This window comes from Phascolarctos cinereus, unplaced genomic scaffold, assembly GCF_003287225.1.
Source record: "Phascolarctos cinereus isolate Bilbo 61053 unplaced genomic scaffold, phaCin_HiC Scaffold_5;HRSCAF=322, whole genome shotgun sequence".
NCBI classification, from domain to species: Eukaryota; Metazoa; Chordata; class Mammalia; order Diprotodontia; family Phascolarctidae; genus Phascolarctos; species Phascolarctos cinereus.
In genome coordinates this window covers 351,953,689-351,972,261 of record NW_027555958.1, presented here as the reverse complement: position 1 = coordinate 351,972,261, position 18,573 = coordinate 351,953,689, and the positions used below count along the sequence as shown (strand labels likewise).

At 41.6% G+C, this 18,573-nt stretch overlaps 1 protein-coding gene across 1 annotated transcript in view; it reads left to right on the top strand.

The window, feature by feature from the left end:
- The first annotated feature begins 1,491 nt into the window (after window positions 1-1,491).
- COQ8A (coenzyme Q8A) overlaps window positions 1,492-18,573 on the top strand; it is a 72,172-nt gene continuing 55,090 nt past the window's right edge. Inside the window, 1 exon segment of the mRNA XM_020982132.2 lies at window positions 1,492-1,760. The gene's annotated coding sequence lies outside the window, so the exon portion shown is untranslated.

Here is an 18,573-nt window from a genome sequence, read left to right as displayed (position 1 = left end):
TGATTGCACATGTGAAACTGTAACAGATACATGTGGGTCATCTTTCAGCTTCTGTCCTTCACTGTTCCAGCCCCATTGGGCAGGCACTCTACCCACTGTTGTCTTTGAACAGCCTGTTTCTAAGAAAAGAGTCTTGGGTCAAGGACCTTATTATCTTTTTTTTTTTTTCTGGTTTGATGTTTTAGGAAGAACTAATCTATAACCCCATTTTGGGGTTAAACAAACACACATCCATTTATGCAACAAGTTCAGGATAGGAAATGAAGTCAAAGGAAGGGAAGCCATGAGAAGTTAACAGTTCCGAAAGCAGACTGCAGGTGCTGTTACCAGCTCTCACTTTTTTTTTTGTAAACAAAGGTCAGTCAACTAGTCAATAAGCATTTAAGGGCTCACTATGAGCCCTCACTGTACTAAGTACTGGGGATACAAAGAAAGGCAAAAGACTGTTCCTGCCCTCAAGGAGCTCACAATCTAAGAAGGAAGACAACGTGGAAACAACTATGTACAGAGAGATACATAGGATAAATTGGAGGAAATCAACAAAGCGAAGGCCCTATCCTTAAGGGGTATCAGGAAAGGCTTCCTGCAGAAAGTGGGATATTTGATTTGAGGCTGGAAGGAAACTAGGAGACTTAGCGGATGAGGAAGAGCATTGAAGTCGGGAGAAAAGAGCAAGGAGTGGAGGAAAATGTAAGAGGCTGAAAAGGTAGGGGTGGGGCCCGCGAGGAAGGGCACAGAATTTTATATTTGATCCTGGAGGGTACAGGAAGCCAATGCTGTATACTGAATGGGGCTAGGGGAGAGGGATTGGGGGGGAGAGGAAAGGAGAAGGAAGGGGAGGGAGGAGGGGGAGGAGAGAAAAAAAGAGAGGGAGGGAGGGAGAAAGGGAGGGAGAGAGATTGAGAGAAAGAGAGAGATAGGGAGACAGAGAGGAAGATGAGACAGAGAGAGAGATTTAGAGACAGAAATAGAGAGATCGAGAGACACTGAGAGACAGAGACAGAAAGAAATAGAGAAACAAAGACAGAGAGAAAGACACAGAGAGAGACAGAGAAAGTGAGAGATAGAGACAGAGAGAGACAGAGAAAGTGAGAGATAGAGACAGAGAGAGATTGAGGGAGAGATTGATTCCCGGCTGTTGCTTCATCTCTTTTATTCTCCCCCCCCCCCGCCCCCTTCCCTGAGGCCTGGCCCTAAGAGAAGCCTGGAGAGTGATGCGGTTTGCAGCACTTCCCGCAAAGACATCAACAGGCCCTAGGCCGCGAGAGAAACGCTCCGCCCCCGGCCCTGCAAGGACGGGCCCAACCCTTGCACAAGGCAAACCGCCTAACTATATTTACAGGCCCAGGAGGGAAGAAGGAGGAGCAAGGAGCGTGGGGAAGGGGCTAGGAGTGGCCCCAGAAGAGCTGCCTCCCATTGGGCTCGCGTCTCTCAGTTGTCGCTCCTGATTGGCCCAGGATCCAGAAGCCCGGGCACGGCGCACGGCTCGCTGCTAGCCGGGTTCCTCTACACTCCGGACTCTTGCGGCTGCCCGGGTCCACGTTCCGAAGGAGGAGGCGGCCCAGCCAATCGGAGCGATCCCTAGGGGCGGGGCTTACGGCCGTCCCAGGGTCTCGCGCGGCGCCGCTGGAGAGTTGGTAAACATATCCCTGAGCGCGTGCTGGACCCGCAGTGCCGAGCGGGAGGGAGACCGCGCTCAGGCTGGTGTGCGGCTGCAGGAGGCGGAGGCGGGGGCGGGCTGCTGACCTCCCCAATCCCAGGTAAGGCTGCAGCCCCGTGCGCTTGCTGCATGCATCGCTGCAGAGAAAGGAGAGCCCCCGCCGCAGCCGCAGCCTTCGAAGCCTCCGAGCCCCTCCCGCCTCTTCTGGCATCCGACCCCTCCTGGTGCCCAGGACCCGGCAGCCGCTGCCGCCTCCTTCCCCGGGGGCCTTGGTGGGTCTGGTCCGCGGGAGCGGAGCGCGGCTGGCAGTCGTCAGGTGCCCAAGCTCCAGCCCTGGAGCGCCTGGAGACACCGCGCTGCACTCCAAGTTCATGACTAAGTCCAGTCATTCCTCGTTCCTCCCCCGCACCCTCGTGGCCAGTGCCTGCCGCCCATTCTGAATTCTGCTTTATTCTAGAGTTCTCTGGCCCCAGGCCCAGGCTCTAGCCTCTGACCTTCAGTTCCTTCTGAGAGGCGCCCAGTCGAGTTTGAACAGGTGAAGCTCAGCCCCAGGTGGGTTAGCCCGGGAGGAAGAGGCTCTCCGGGGGGAAAAATAGTTCTCATCTTTTCTCTTCGACCTGGTAATGTCTGGTGGAGGTGGGAGCTGCTCTCCACGCGTGAGCCATGCCCACGCCTCGTCCACACCTCCACAGCTAACTTTGCCAGGCCATCCTGCCCCCAGATCTCTGGCAGGAGGGCACGCCTGGCAGTTGGCACTCCTCGCTCCCGTAGATTTAGATGCGGGTGAAGGTTTTGTGTGCCCCTTTCCTCTCCTTAGGATCTGGAGCTTGAACCCTCCCGGAAGACTAGTGTTCAGTTCTCCAGCGTGGTCTAAGAACTGGTCCCAGAATTTGGAATCAGGAGAATACTCGCCCCGACCTTACTAGTTGTAGTAACCCTGGGCAGAATGTGTAATCTCTTAGCTCCACCTGTAAAGTGGAAATGATTGCACTGGCTACCTCACAGGGTTTTTGTGGGGGAAAGCATGCTTTGCGGGCTATATAAATATGTATACTTAAATGCTTGCCTTTTTTTTTTGTTTATTTGTCTTTTGGAGGCAATGCTTTATCCACTGGGCCACCTAGCTGCCCCTTAAATGCATGGTTGAAGAACTGGGAAAGAGTGAATGTCACTGCTTCTTTCTTGCCAGAGGACTTGAAAATGCATTCATGCCAACCTGCTGGTTGTCATGCTGTAAAGGACAGGCTGAGCTGGCAGGGGATTGAGAGACTTACTCAGAGACTGTGGCAGCATATCCCTTCTTGGAGAGGAGTGAGAGCAAGGTGGCTGTGGAGATGAATGACTCCTCATTGGTTAAGCCCAGAGCCTAGGACACTTAAGCTAAGTGTTAAGAAATAGGAGGAAAAAAAATGAACAGTAGATACAGTTATTTTTATTATTGACTTACCCTCCCTTGTGTATCCTGCAAGTGAGAAGGTGGGTTGTCCTTGTACCCACTTAGGATCTACTCCAGTGCTTCTTAATCTTTTGTGTGTGTGTCATGGACCTCCTGGGCAGTCTGGTGAAGCCTATAGATCAACTCTCAGAGTATGATTTTAAATATTTAACATTTTAAATATTTAAAATATAAGTATGTTCAGCAACCCCTATCTCTCTTATTTTACAAAAGAGGAAGCTTAACCCCAGAGGATTTAATTGACATGGCTGGGATACACAGGTAGTAAGTGGCAGAGCTGGGATCTGAACCCTGGTACCCTGATTCCCAAATCCACTGTTCTTCTGTCATGCTATTCTACTTTACAGTGGTTTTTTTTTCTTTCTAAACTAAATGTTTTGAGGCAAGTAGGAGATGGCAGTAGATAGAGCATAGGCCCTGGAGTTGGGAGGACCTGAGTTCAAATTTGGCTTCAGACACTTGACACTTACTAGCTGTATGACCCTGGGCAAGTCACTTAACCCCATTGTCTAGCCTTCCCCCCCAAAAAAATAAATGTTTTATTGATTCTCTTTTTAAAAATAAATGTATTTATTTAAAGTTTTCAACATTCACTTTTATAAAATTTTGTTCTAAATTTTCCCCCATACTCTCCCCCTACCTCCCCAAGATGGCATGCAATTTGATATAGGCTGTACATGTACAATCATATTAAACATATTTACACATTAGTCATGTTGTGAAAGAAGAATTAGAACAAAAGGGAAAACCATGAGAAAGAAAAAAACAAAAGGGGGGAATATAGTATGCTTCCATCTGCATTCAGACTTCATAGTTCTTTCTTTGGATGTGGATAGTATTTTCCATCATGAGTCTTTTGGAATTGTCTTAGATCATTGCATTGCTGAGAAGAGCTAAGTCTATCAAAGTTAGTCATCACCCAATGTGGCTGTTACTGTGTACAGTGTTCTGTTTCTGCTCACTTCACTCAGCATGAGTTCATATAAGTCTTTCCAGGTTTTTCTGAAATCTGCCTGCTCATCATTTCTTATAGCACAATAGTGTTCCATTACATTCATATACCATAACTTGTTCAGCCATTCCCCAATTGATGGGCATCCCTTCAATTTCCAATTCTTTGCCACCACAAAAAGAGCTGCTATAAGTATTTTTGTATGAGTGAGTCCTTTTCCCTTTTTTATGACCTCTTTGGGATACAGACCTGGTAGTGATATTGCTGGGTAGGCACATTTTTATAGCCCTTTGCGCATAGTTCCAAATTGCTCTCCAGAATGGTTGGATCAGTTCACAACTCCACCAGCAATGCATTAGTGTTCCAGTTTTCCCACATCTCCAGCATTTATCATTTTCCTGTTTTGTCATGTTAGTCGATCTGATAGGTGTAAGGAAGTAGCTCAGAGTTGTTAATTTGCATTTCTCTAGTCAATTACAGTGCTTCTTCTCAAGCCTTCAAGGAACCTTTCCAAAGAGTAGTGGAGGCTAGCAGAAGAGAATGAAAGAAAGATCAGAGGATTAGGCTTTGACCTCTGCAGTCTGTAAATGTCTGAAAAGTGCCCTTGGGTGGGATTTCAGGCTTAGGTGTCAACTGTGACTTTGTGCCTGATGAAGTGGATGAAAGCAATGTAAGGTTTTGATCAGCTAACTCTACTGTGCAGATTGTAGATCCAGTCCCCTTTCTGGGGCTTAAAGTAATCCAACTACAGCTTTATTTTTGCCTCTCTGGCTACTCAGCCAGTAGGAGAAGGGAAATGGCTGCTGCTGTCAAAAGGACTTTTTTTAAAAAGCTTTGCTGATGCTTTTTGTTTTTTCCACTGAAGTATTTTCAACCCTCAAATTCCCGCCCCGCCCCCATCCTTCCTTGTAACAAAGCAAAACAATTAAGACACAGCATCTGACAGTGTAAGCAAGATAGGGCAGTGGTCAGTCTTCCCATCTCTGAGATGAGAGGAGTGTATTTTCATCTCTTCCGCTGGGTCTCGATATTGATCCTTACAAATTTGTCTCAGTTCATCTGCCTATTCGTGTTGGTTTTACTTATGTTATTGTAGCCATTGAAACAGGCGTATTTTGAGGCTTTCCCAGTGTTGTCTGGCACAGGGTCAACGTCCCCCCAAGTAACGAAGATGCTGTTGCCCTGAGGAGGATAGGTACCCTGGCACGTTAACTAGCTTAGGGCTTGGCCCATAGAGTAAGGAGCATTGTTTCTATGTTTGAGAGAATGGGCAGTCTTCATAAGGTTTCCTTGGTGTCCTCCATGGGAAGAGTAAGGGATAGGGGAGTTGGTGAATTTCTCTTACAGAGTTTTGAATTTGTGATAAATGACCAGTGTTCTCCAGCTGTGATAAGTAGGAGGATTCATTCTATCTTTATTATATTCAGGGAAGCGTGGGAAGATTTGAATGGCACAGAGGGAAGAAAGGATCACCAAAAGAGCTAGGTGCCAACTATGTTAGCTGCCCTTCTGTAGCTGAAGACCACAATAATATCAATATATCTGCATTATGTACAGAGTGAGGAAGGTCAGGAGGGATCACAACATGGAGGACAATGTGGACACTGCTTTGGGGAAAGTCAGGGTGCACGTCCTTTGGTGGGAGGGGTAGGGTACTGTTGTGAAAATCTCTCCTTTTTTGTTTCACGTATGCCTGTACTGGTCAATGGAAACCAAAGGGAAAAAAAATTAATTTTTTATTGAGCAAGATTGTTCTGTTCCCTTTGGGTGAATTATATATATCAAAGTACTACATAACTGCTCTCTCTCCCAAGGGGTATTACAGTAATAACACTCACTGCTAGGGGATGGAATATATGTGCACAGGGTCAAGTGGGTAGTATTAGCTGTTTAAGTATCCTGTTATCTCTCGGTCATCTGTAAATAGATTAGCTATCCTGGCTCTGGAGTCTTCTTATCTCTTACTTCCTTCTACCTTCTGGCTCTCTGTTGGTGGGGTTGCTGTGGGAGGCTTTGTTGGAAGAGGGCAAGGGCCTGAATGTGTTTTCCAAAGCCAGGGGCAGTCAGAAGAAAATCTGTACTTCTTATATACTCCCGTGAGCATAGCTTGTCAGAAGTTCATTGGGGCTGGATGGTGGCACATGAAGTCCAGACAACCTGATTCTTCTGGCTGATGTAGATCATGGGGTTGTCGGTTTGGAGCCAGCTCTTGACTTTGCTCTTTATTTCTCTTCTCTGGGCCTCAGTTTTTTTTTTTATCATCATCATCATCATCATCATCATCATCATCATCATCATCACTACCATCACCATTGCCACCACCACCCCACCCCATCACCACAGTAACTAGCACTTGTAAGATAAAAGGGCATAGTTATGCCATGCTTTTGTAAGAAGAAATACCATCCCATACCCTATCCTCAAGTTTCTTGGAGCTTATTTATCCTTTCACTGTTTATTAAGGGTTTTCATGTGAGGTATCAGGTTAGTTGGATGCTCCATTCTTGACCAGCTTCAGTTGTCCATATAAGAACTGGGAGAGGAGAGGGTTGAGGGCTCTTTCCTCCAGTGTGGGGGTGGGGGGAGCTGTCTGAGGAATCTATTATTGGGATACTCCAGACATAACAGAATCACTTTCCATGGAGAGCCTGAACCATGGAGTCACTTTCGTTGCCAGCTGAAATAAGAGCCATGTGCTGTTGGAGGTGTCTTGATTTGATTGTAGCCCCTGAAAAGAGTGCCAGCATTCCTCTAAAAAACCGCTCAAGGACTTCCCAAAGCACTTCTCCCAGGGAGAGGTGGAGGGGGGTGAGTGTAGAGGGCTGAAGGAGCTACCCTAATTCTTTCTCTCATGCAGAATTAAGACTAGGCACCTGCCTCAGGGTGTCCCTATCATAGGACAGGATAGTTCTCTTAAAATATAACCTTTGCCAGGAAAGCCTGGATTAGGGATTTCTCTAAGCCTGAAATGGGCCTGTCTGTCAACAGATATTTTTCATTAATCATCTCCCAGAGTGCAAAGCACTATTCTAGCTCTGTGATCCAGGCTTATAGGTAAAGTCTGGTGATTTATTTAGCCACATCCATGTATTTCTCGTTGTGTCTGACTCTTCGTGACCCTATTTGGGCTTTTCTTGGCAAAGATACTTGGAGTGGTTTGCTATTTTCTTCTACAGATCATTTTACAGATGAGGAAACTAAGGTAAACAGGCAAGGTCACACAACTAGTAAGTGTCTGAGGCTGGATTTGGACTCAAGTCTTCTTGACCAAGGCCTTGCATTCTATCCACTACACCACTAAACTGCCCTGTATAAAAGTTCTTTATTTTGGATAATGGAGAATAGAGTATTTTTTCCCACCTGCTCTACCATATAGTGGGAAGTATGAGAGGACTCAAGAAGAATATATTTACATCTTATTTTTCTCATACTCTATATACATTTTTTTTAACCAAACCTATGATTTCCCTGTAATGGACTTCCTTTCTCATCTGCCCTGCAACATAGTATCTTAGAGTTGCCTAAAGGTGCTAAAGGTTGAGTGACTTGACCAGGGACACAAGCCAGTCTCTGTTAGAGGTGGGATTTAAACCCAGGTCTTGCTGACTCTGAGACCATTACACTACTCTGCCTTGCTGCATGTGACCTGATGTTAAAGTACAAGAGAATCATCCTCAGCTCCTTCATTGAAGTGGCTTGATCGAAATCTCAAAAAACTACAAGGTTGGACTTGGTCTAGGTGCTTCTAGCCTCAAATAGAACCCTTAAAAGCACCATCGTCATTCTCAGAATTGATTGGTTTTGATTGGTGGTTCATTTATTCTCTTCTAGATACGGGGGATGATCAGGGAAGGCTTTCAGGAGAAAGGAGTGTTGGAGTTGGGCCTTGAAGGATGGGTCTGTTTCCAAGAGAGAGATTTGGCAGAGAGGGCATTGTAGGTGGAAGGTGCTGGTGCAGATGGCAGGTTGGCCATGCAGAGGCAGGGGAGCCTAAGCTGTTTGTGTTTGGCTGGAGACTGGCTGGGAGTGTAGGGGCATGATGAGAGAGAATGGGTGGGGATTGGGTAGGTATGGAGAGCTTTCCCTCTGTCTCTGAAAAGAGACCTTCAGCAGCACATGGGTTGTGATTGACCAGAAAGCTGAATATGTCAGAATAGTCTGTGGTCAGTTGCCTCTTTGGCATTTCATTTTATCACTTGGCACAGGGGCCTGGTGGAGTTTGACTCATTGCTTGCCCCCTCCTGGCCCTTCAGCTCTGAGTTGTCATCCCCTGTCTGCTGTCTCTCCAGTTCTCCTGCATTGGCTGTCCCATCGTTCTTATGTACCATTGCCCTCTGGAGGACTCTGGAGGGCATAGTGCCTTTGGTTTTGTTAGAATTGGGGTCACCCTAACCCTCTCTCCCAGATTCTAGTCTTGTAGGTTTGTATGTCCAGAGAGGCCAAGGTCATCATGCTTGTGGTTAAAATAATTACTCTGTAGCACAATTGCACTCAAAACTTTTTGGTCCCTTACACACTTAAAAATCATTGAAGACTCCAGAGAACTTGTGTTTATGAGGGCTGTCTCTATCAATACTTAGTGCATTAAGCAATTAAAACTGATAAAAATTTTGAAATATTCATTTAAAATAACAAACTTACTACATATTAATATAAATGACATTTTATAGGAAAAATAACCATGTTTTAAAAAAAAAGTTTAGTGAGAAGAGAGGCAAATGTTAATTGCAAATTGCTTTTGTACCATGAGTACAGATGTTAATACTGTTATTTCAGAGTAAACCATCAGATTCAAAAAAGTTATTCAGTGCTGTTAATGTTTCAGCACTACTTTAAGTGCTGCCAAGCATTCATATTAAAGGAGATCTGTGCTGTTATAAGAATATAAGCAATGCAGCAAGTCTGACCACATCTATAAACTTGTTCATTTGTAAGGCAAAAATACAATTCTGTAGATGAGATTTTTTTTTTCCTAGGCAGTGGGGTTAAGTGAGTTGCCCAGGGTCACACAGCTAGTAAGTGTTATGTGTCTGAGGCCGGATTTGAACTCAGGTCCTCCTGAATCCAGGGCCGGTGCTCTATCCACTGTGCCACCTAGCTGCCCCTAGATGAGATATTAACTCAGTGTTCATGTTTGCAGATAAATCTTTAATTTACAGTTAGCTTCTGGAATACTCCACCCTGCACTCACAAGAGAATGAGAGTGAAAAATGGAAGCAAAATCTTAACGTTATTATGAAAATAGTTTTGATATTTCAGAGATACCCTGAAAGGGGTCCCTGAGATTCTACTTTGAGAGCTGCTATTTTAGCAGGTTATTTAACCCTGAATAGCTTCTCTTCCTTTCTTCCCTGTGGAGGTGAGGGAAGATTAGCACTCATGTATGCAAAGGATGGCATATTGTACTTCTTTGCAAACTCTGATTTTTACAGTTTTTACACTTCTAATTCCCTGACTTTTTTTATGGAGAGCATACATGGATTTTTATTCTGTTATCCAGGAGATGGGCAATTGACCTCCTTGCTCCCCAAGTTTTATTTTTTGGTTTGAGAAATTCCTGTGAAATGTTCAAGTCGTTTAAAGTTAAAATCCAAAGAGGGTGTTGTTAACACTAGAAATTCGTTGCTTCTTGGCAGATTTTCCCATTGGCATCATTCCTAGCTCAAAGGAGGGTGAAGGTATGAATAAATTGCCTTGGAACTTGTAGGTAGGGGTCGTTACTGTTTGACTGGACTTTTTAGCAAACATTTCAAGTCTTTCTGTAGTTTTAAAAAAAGTAGTAACTCTTGATCTTTGGCGTGTTAACCACATTAGAACATTAGATAAAACCATAGCTGATTACCTTATTATAGTTCAGATTACCTGTACTTTTCCTGTTCAGACTTGTAGTCCAGACTTAATAAGCAGGGTGTAAATTTTCCTTTTGAGAAACAACTGTGTCTTTTGTTCCTGTTTCTTTTCATTCCTTCCTAAAAACCTTACACTGATGCCAGAGACAGAAGGGAGCAAATCTCAAGGTCATTTCTACGGTGGAATCTTTGCTCTTACTTTTTTCTCTATTGTCTGGGGGGTGGGGGAGAACTTGTATAGACTTCTTATTTTTAATTTTTGGTTTTGTTAGTGTATTTTTTACACTGTAATAATTTTCCAGTAGCCCTTCCTTATAGCAGACAAAAAAAGTTAAGCTTAATGTGTAGCAAACTCTTCGGAGAGGTGACACCACTTTTTTCTTGTTGAGGGTCTTTCAGAATAGATCTTCCTAAATGAGAGATTAAGCAGGGACTGTTTTTTGCTTTTCTTTGTTTCCTCAGCAGTTAGCCTAGTGCCTGGCACATATTAGGCACTTAATACATGAATTGTTGACTAACTGGCACTGGTGCTTTTTGAGTCTTGCTTTATTGTGGATGGAGAATGCTACCTTTGACTATTTCCTGTGGCTGAGACTTTCCCCCTTTTCAGTATAATATAAAGGGATGCAGACAGATCGGCACTTGGCCAGGCTACTTTCAGACTGGTATTCTGCCTTTCTGATGTGGGTGAAGGGATGTGTGAATGTTTGTATGTGTGATAATTGCTGTGTTGTGTGTGACTGTCTGATTTCTTTATGTACCTTCTGTGTTTCCCCTAATTCAGGATATAGTCTCAGTGGTTGGTTTTTTAAACTGTTGGGTTTAGTCACTAGCCTTAGTTTCCTTATTTGTAAAATGGAATTGATAGTCTTTTGGCAAAATTGTGGATTGAGAAAGTTCCTTTTAAACCTGTTCTCTCTTACCACCTCAAAACAAAAAGAAATATGCCCATTAGAAGAATAACAAAAAACAAGAAGACACTAGAGGAAGCAGGTTACCATAAGACAGTTAGTTACTACAGAGCCACCTGATGCATTTGCTCCTCCTAGCTGTGTCCAGTGTCCCTCCAGGGACTGGTTTCCTGGCTTTATGTCCCAGACTCTATGTGGTTGTGATTATGTTTAGCCTTTTCTCTACTGAGGATAGTTATCAGCTAGACTCTCCTGACCACTCCCCACGCCTTAGTGGGTTGCCAGGTATGTTACTGCCTGAGAGAGGAACCCAGAAATATGGAGCCTGTTACATTAGAGAAGGGAAGGGGCTTATGGCAGAAGGGACAAGAAAGGTGGACTGTAAGTCTGTCTGTGGAGGGAGTCTTCCCTCAGAAGTGACCCAGCCCATAATGGAAGAAAGTCATAGAATTAGTCTAGTCCAAGTGGTCTGGGCAGCTGTGAATGGGAAGTGTTCAGTAGTGCTAGGTCTGTCTACTTCAGTTCTACTAGTACAGAAGGGAGGGACTTCTGGAAAGAAGGGCAAATATAGGAAGTATTTCACAGAAAAACCGTCAGAGAGTCTTGATAGGCATAATGAGTAAGCAAGCTAGATACAAAACCAGCCTGATGAATTAGTATTACAGATTGGGAGAAATAGACAAAGAAATCTCTAAGGAAAGTGAACATATTGCAATTGTCTCTCTCCCTCCTCTCTCATAACAGTGGGTCAACTGTAAGAACCTCCTGAATATTTCTGAAGATCAGTAAAAGAGTTAAAGAACGAATAAAAGAAATTAGGTGGAAGCTAGAACTCAAAGGTAGTTGATTGAGAACTTAAAACGAGTCACTTTAAGGGGAGAATGAACACTTCAGGAGAACTTGTCTGAGAAGGGTTTTATATTTCTTAGGACTGCTCATTGAGGGCTGGGAATTGCTTGGGCAGTAGGGGCATCCAGCTGAGAAGTTGGACAGATAGAATAGGCTTATAAACAGGAATGGAGGGGGCACATACTGACATTAGGATCACAATGTTAAAAAAGAAGATATACCAAGAAAAGTCAGTATCTTATTCATTTTTCATGAAAAAAAATTATGATATACATAAACATAATATGATGAAGGAAAAGGCAAGGAATAAGACTGGACCCCACTATGTAAGATACAACATTTCCACCTCCCCCTCAGACCTACAGTCTCCCACTGAATTTAATAATTCTGGGAAAGCAACACAATAATGAATGTTACTCACACTAAGAGATTAGATGGGGGGAGGGCCAGGGAGGAACTGATGTCTTTATGTGTGGGAGGGAGGGAGAAAGAATGTCCATAATCTAAACTAAAGGAAACTAAAAAAATTTGGGATTGGGTTGGGAGTTTATAAGAATCCGTGGAAGGAGAGCAGGATCAGATTAATATAAACAAAACAAAACAGAGTTAGCATTGGAGATAAAGAACTTAATAGAAGAAAGCATAGATTTAACACTTATAACCTTTAATGTGAATGGTTTAAACTTCTCAATAAAATGACAGAGAAAATGAAAGAATGAATTTAAAAAAAACCTGATAATTTGCTGCATTGAAGAAAAACATTGAAAAGATACACGTAGTGAAAATGAGGTTCTCGAATAAAATAAATCTTGCCTCAAACAAATCCTGAAAAGCAGGCAGTAACCCTCATGATTTCAGGCAAGGCAACAATTAAAGTTGGTAAATTTACAAAAAAGCTATGTGTTTAAAAGTGCCATAGACAGTAAAACCATGTCATTACCAAATATGTGTACACTAATGGCGCAGAAGAGACAGTAATATTATTACAATAATGGGGGGGGCTTGAATATTCACCCTTCAGAACTAGATAAATCCAATGGAAGTATAATCAAGAAGGAAAATAAGCAGATTGCTGAAAAAATTGGAACTGAAAGATTTGAGATGATTTCTGAACGTGAATATTAAAGAATACCCATAGGTCTTAGCATTATACAATGATTTGTGTTCTAGTACATAAAAAGTTAGAAAAAACAAGCCTATCATCTGTAGGCCATAACTTAAATAACATAAATAAAACATGCAGACCCAAATGGAGACTAAGAAATGCTGTCCTAAATACCTAATGGGACAAAAAACAGATCATAGAAATAATAATTTTAAAAAAGAATGATAACTGTGAGACAGCATACATAAATTTATGGAACATAGTGAAAGTAGTCCTCAGAGGAAAATGTTTATTTTTTAAAACATACTAACAAAATTAGAAAAACAAAGATCAACTAAGCGTGGAATTAGAGACTATAAAGTCAATAAATTAACCTTGAAACAAGCATAAGAGAAATCTTGAAAATTAGGAGAAAATTGAAATTAGAGACTTGAATTGATAGCTATTTCCAAAAAGGGCTTTGTTTTGTTTAATAAAATCAATGACACTTACTAATTAGATTCCCAAAGAGAAGTAAATCATATTCTAAAAATAAAAAATAAATGAGGTGAGTTCACAATGAATAGCGGGGAATTTTTTTAAAAATTAGAAATTACTTACGTACCTATGAAAGTGAGAATTTCTAAAGGAAGTGGAAGAGCATTATGCAGAGCGTATATAAATAAAACTTAAAATAAATGATAAGAAACAGAGATATTAAACACCCTAATAACAGAAGGAAATTAAATCTATAAACGAATTATCAAAATAATCTTCTAAGGCAAACTTACAAATTCTGTTAAACATTTAAAAAATTAATACCTATGCTACAAAACTGTTCTCAATAATAATAAAGAAGATGCTTTATCAAACTCCTTTTATGAAATGATTATAGTGCTAATAGACACCAGAAATATATAAAAAAGAGATGAATTATAAACCAACATCACTAATACTGTTATAAAATTTTTAAATACAATTTTAATAGTATATAAAAGCACATTAAAACATTTTATTATAGTTAAATTTTGTTTATAATACAGATATGGCTCAATGTTAGGAAAATTAGTATAACAAATAAAAATCATGATTATATCACTACATACACAAAATCTTTGACAAAATGCACTACTCTTTTAGGTTAAAAGTCCTGTAAAATATAGGCATGCAAAGACCCTTCGTCTTAATATGATCAAAATGATAGATGATCAAAAATATTCTACTAAGACCAGAAGCTAGCATTATTTACCATGGCAAACGCTGGAAATTTTCCCATGAAGTACAAGGGCAGTACAGTTATGCCTCCTCCTCTCCCATTACTTGATTTATGCCATAGAAATGTTAGCTGTAGCAAAAAAAAAAGGGGGGGGGGGAGAGAAATAGTAAGTTAAAAATACTGAGAGCAGAGAAGCAAAATTACCCCATTCGTAAATTACATAATGCTTTACTTAGAAAACTCCTTAGAGAAAGAACTATGGACACATTGCTCAAGGTGATTGCTAGTTTCATTGAAATAGCCTGGAGTCCTGGAGTGGGGAACCTGCAGCCTCAAGGCCATGTCTGGCTCTCTAGGTCCTCAAGTTCAGCCCTTTGACTGAATCCAAACTTCACAGAACAAATCCCCTTAATAAAAAGAAATTAGAAATGAAAATGTCTTAGCATTATTAGATAGCAAACTGTGGTATAAAGCAATCAAAACTGGTACTGGCTAAAAAGTAGGAAAACAGATCAGTGGAACAGACTGGATAAGTAAGACGGGCAGTCAAATGCGGTATGTTTGATGAAGTCTAGAGAGATGGACTCTATTTTAAAAGAATGTTGAGAAAACTGGAAAGCAGTCTGACTTGGGGAAGATGGGTTTAGATCAGCATCTTACATTGCATAAGCACACAGTAAGCCCCTGATGATTGAACAGCCTAAATAGAAAAGGTCACTTCATGAAAAAATAGAGGACAACAGAAGGAGATATATTTTAGAACTATCATTAGGGGTAGAATTTATGATCAAATTTAGAGGTAGGGAAGCACAAAAGTGAAATCAGGTTGTATAAAAATTAAAGCTTTTGTACAGTAATGACACTAGCAAGTATCAGAAGATAAACCAGGAAAATAATAGAGGAAAGTCTGCCTCAAAAATTGCTGATGGAAGCCTGGTTTCCAAGATCTCTTTGGAATTGATACAAATACAGAGTGTCCCATAAGTCTTAGTGCAATCGTTAATGGCTTAAAACTGCATCAAGGCTTTTGGAATGCCCTGAATCCTACAGTCAACCATTTTTCTATAAATAAGTGGTCAGAGGAGGTGGACAAATAAATAGACTTTAAAAGAAGAAATGCAAAACTATCAATAGTTGTAGGAAAAAGCCAGCTCAAACTGGCTTCTGAGAGTTTATTATTATCTCTTCAGTGTGAACATTTACACATTGGAAGTAGGCAAATGCTACAAGCTGCTGAAGTGGCCCATGACATCAAAAAAGTTAAGTACTCCCTGAGAAAGGGGAGGGGCATGGGAGGAGGAGGAGGAGGAGGGGCAAGGGGAAGAGGGAGAAGAGAGACAAGAGGAGAGATTGAGGGAGAGGGAAGGAGGGGGAGAGATGGGATATTTTGATTTCTCTCTTTTTCCAGTTCTCTCTTCTTTTCCTGAGACTTTAACTGAAGAGCAGGTTAATTCCCTAAAGGAGACTTCAAATCCTTTGGTTTGCTGTTGATAGGTACTGGGTATAAATTACAGCTCACACTAACATTGTACTTGAGAGTTTACAAAGTGCTTTATACATCTTCTTTTATTTGACCTTTCCAATGATAATATGAAGTAAATACAGAGAGATTATGTGCCCTTTTTCAAGACTGCCCATTAGTAGAGCTGAGTTCAAGTCTATTATATCACATTACTTTCCTAGGGATTATGTAGTAATGGAAAGAAGATAGGCAGAATTCCTCTTGTCCGGTTATTTTTGGGATAAAGATATCTTTGATCTTCTGAATGAAGCTTTTCCTCATCTCCCCCAAGTGCTAGTGCTCTCTTTTCCAAACCACCTTGTATTTAATTAAAATTTATTCATTTTACATTTTATGCTGCATATTTTTTATAAGTACATGTCTCTCCCATTAAAATGTAAGCTTCTAGCGAGTAGGCATTGTTTCATTCTGTATATTTATTCCACCATATCTAGCAAAGTGCCTGGTATATAGTAGGCCATTAATAAATGTTTATTGATTGATTTGTGCCATGAGCCTAAAATATTGAATCCCTCCTTCTGAATGTTAGTGCTCTGTTTGTTATTCTTGAATGAGAGGTCTGTAAAAAACCAAAATATTTGCACTGAGTGGTAACTGGCGTTCTTGACATCCTCTGCAACAGTTGACTTGCCCAAGGTCACATGGCTTCTTAGAGCCAGAGCTAGAACTCAGGTTTCTTGATTGCCAGTTCATTGTTCTTTCCACTGCACTACCAGGAAGGTTAATACTGCATGGTTTAATTGGAAAGGAATAGTCAGAGGGATAGGAATAAGTGGCAGAAAATGTGATCAGTTCTTAGCAAAATTTCTATGACTCGTTCATAAAGGGATGGCTTATGTGCTCTTGGGAAGGGCAGCAGCAGTCATTACAAGAACTCATGCTGGATGAACCTCCTTTGGTTTTTTTTGGCCAGGCTTCCCAGACTAGTAGTTGGGGAACAGCGTACACATGCCGTACTTGTATTTTAGCTGAACATTTGAACAAGATGGATGTGGATGGATTATAATCCAGGTAGGGTTCAGAACTGGTTATAAAATTAGAGAGTGGTGGTTAATGTACTGATACCAGCCTGCAAGGTCATTCATAGAGTCTCATCAGGATCTATTTTGGCCCTGGCTCTTTTCAAGATTTTTATCTGTACCTTGTACAGAGGTTTAGATGATACGCTTATCATATTCTCAGGAAATATTAACTTGGGGGAAAGGAAGTATTAATCTGCTGAACAAGACAATCAGGATCACCAAGGTCTTTACAGGTCAAAACACCAAATGTAATGAAAATATTGTAATAGGGATAAATATATAGTAGTAAACTTTGGTTAAAAAAATCAGCTATATTAGATGGGAGAGATGGGGATAGATAGTTCATGTGTAAAGAATCCATGAGTAGTGGCAGTGAAATGGTATGGTGCATAGAGCACTAGACTTGGAATCGGGAAGGTAAGTTCAGCTTCAGATACTTATTAGCTGTGTGACTCTGGGCAAGTCACTTAACCTCTGTTTCCTCTTTTTTTAAAATGGGGATAATATCTGGAGTACCTACCTCATAGCGTTATTCTGAGGATAACTGAGATATGTGTAAAGTACCTTGTAAAACTATAAATGTTAGTTATGTGGATGAGAATGACCTCCCTGAGGACCCTACCTATTCTGAGGATTTTGTAATAGAAACCAAAAAAATGAACATTTTTAAGGGGTTAATAGTGTCAGTGTAGACAAGAGGTCAAGGAGAGTGAAGATGGTAGTTAATAGTGTCAATGTAGATGAGAGGTCAAATGGAGTGAAAATTAGTGGTTAATAGTGTCAGTGTAGACTACAGGTCAGAGAGATTGAAGATGGTGGAAAAGATTATTGGGTTTGTCAGCTAGAATTTGGCCTTCTAGCACAAGAGAGATAAGTAGCCTGATGTGATTGAAGGAATACTGACTTTGAGAATATCTAAACTTGTTCTGCCACTGACTGGTAACTGTGTGACCACGTATGTTCTTGGGCAAGTGACTTCAGATGGCTCACCTTTAAAATAAAGAATTTGGACTCTGTAATTCCCAAGGGCCATTCTGGTGCTGAGGTTCAGATTCTATTTTGTGAGCTGCCTTGTGACCTTTGAGAATGTAGTTCCATTAGAGGAGGGGGAGCAGAAGCCACATTGCAGGATATATGATAGGGTCACCTTGGTCAGTGTGGTTAGCTTTTTAAAGAGGCAAGTTAGTTCTGTGTTGACATGGACACCTAGTAAATGTTGAAAGAAGTCCAAACCAGATGGTTAGAAGGAGGCAGAGATCTCTCCTGCCTCTTTCAGTGCCTCTGCAGTAGGCACCTTTAGCTAATCAGTTTTCCAAGGATCCCTGGCCCATGTTCTATTGTCAAAGCCAGTTGACTAGTCTTTGGACACATAATATTATAAACAGCGACCACTCTTAAGCCCCTGTCTCCTGCCTCTCCCTTTTCCTTTCCCCATTATGCCCCAAATGAAGGGGGAAAATGTGACACATCTAATTCTTACTATACCACACAGTCCATTCCCAAAATAAAACTGTCTGCTCCAATAGGAAAAGAGTTAGTTGAGCTGTCCTAGGCTGAAGTCCAGAAATAAAAAAGCCACCCCATCTGTTTATGTAGAGAAGCAACTTAGATCATTTCAATAAATTCAGTTAAATATTTGTGACATTTCTATTACAAGCAGAGCCCTGAGCTAATTCAGCCTAATTTTGCAAAACTCACCATGGGGATGGTATGTGGTGGGTCCCATTAGCTGTGTGACTTCTGTCTCCTGTGCCTTGCCCCTCTCAGAACTCCTTTTCTGTTCTCTGTATCCAATTCTTATTGCAGAGTGGTAAGCCGGAGGGAATGGTGTGGAGAATGGGAAGAGAACCTCTCTCTTTCTTGAGCCATGCATGTTTTTCTGTCTGACTTTCTTTAGTGAACAATCACCAGTGTTGTTCCATCCATGGGAGGACTTTCTCTCAGCTTTTGTTGCTGGGAACTGGCTTTTCTCCTGAAGGCCAGTCTACATTGACTTCCTCCAATTTCATTCCCTTTAGAAAGATCACCATGGGGACATCTGTAAGGACTCCT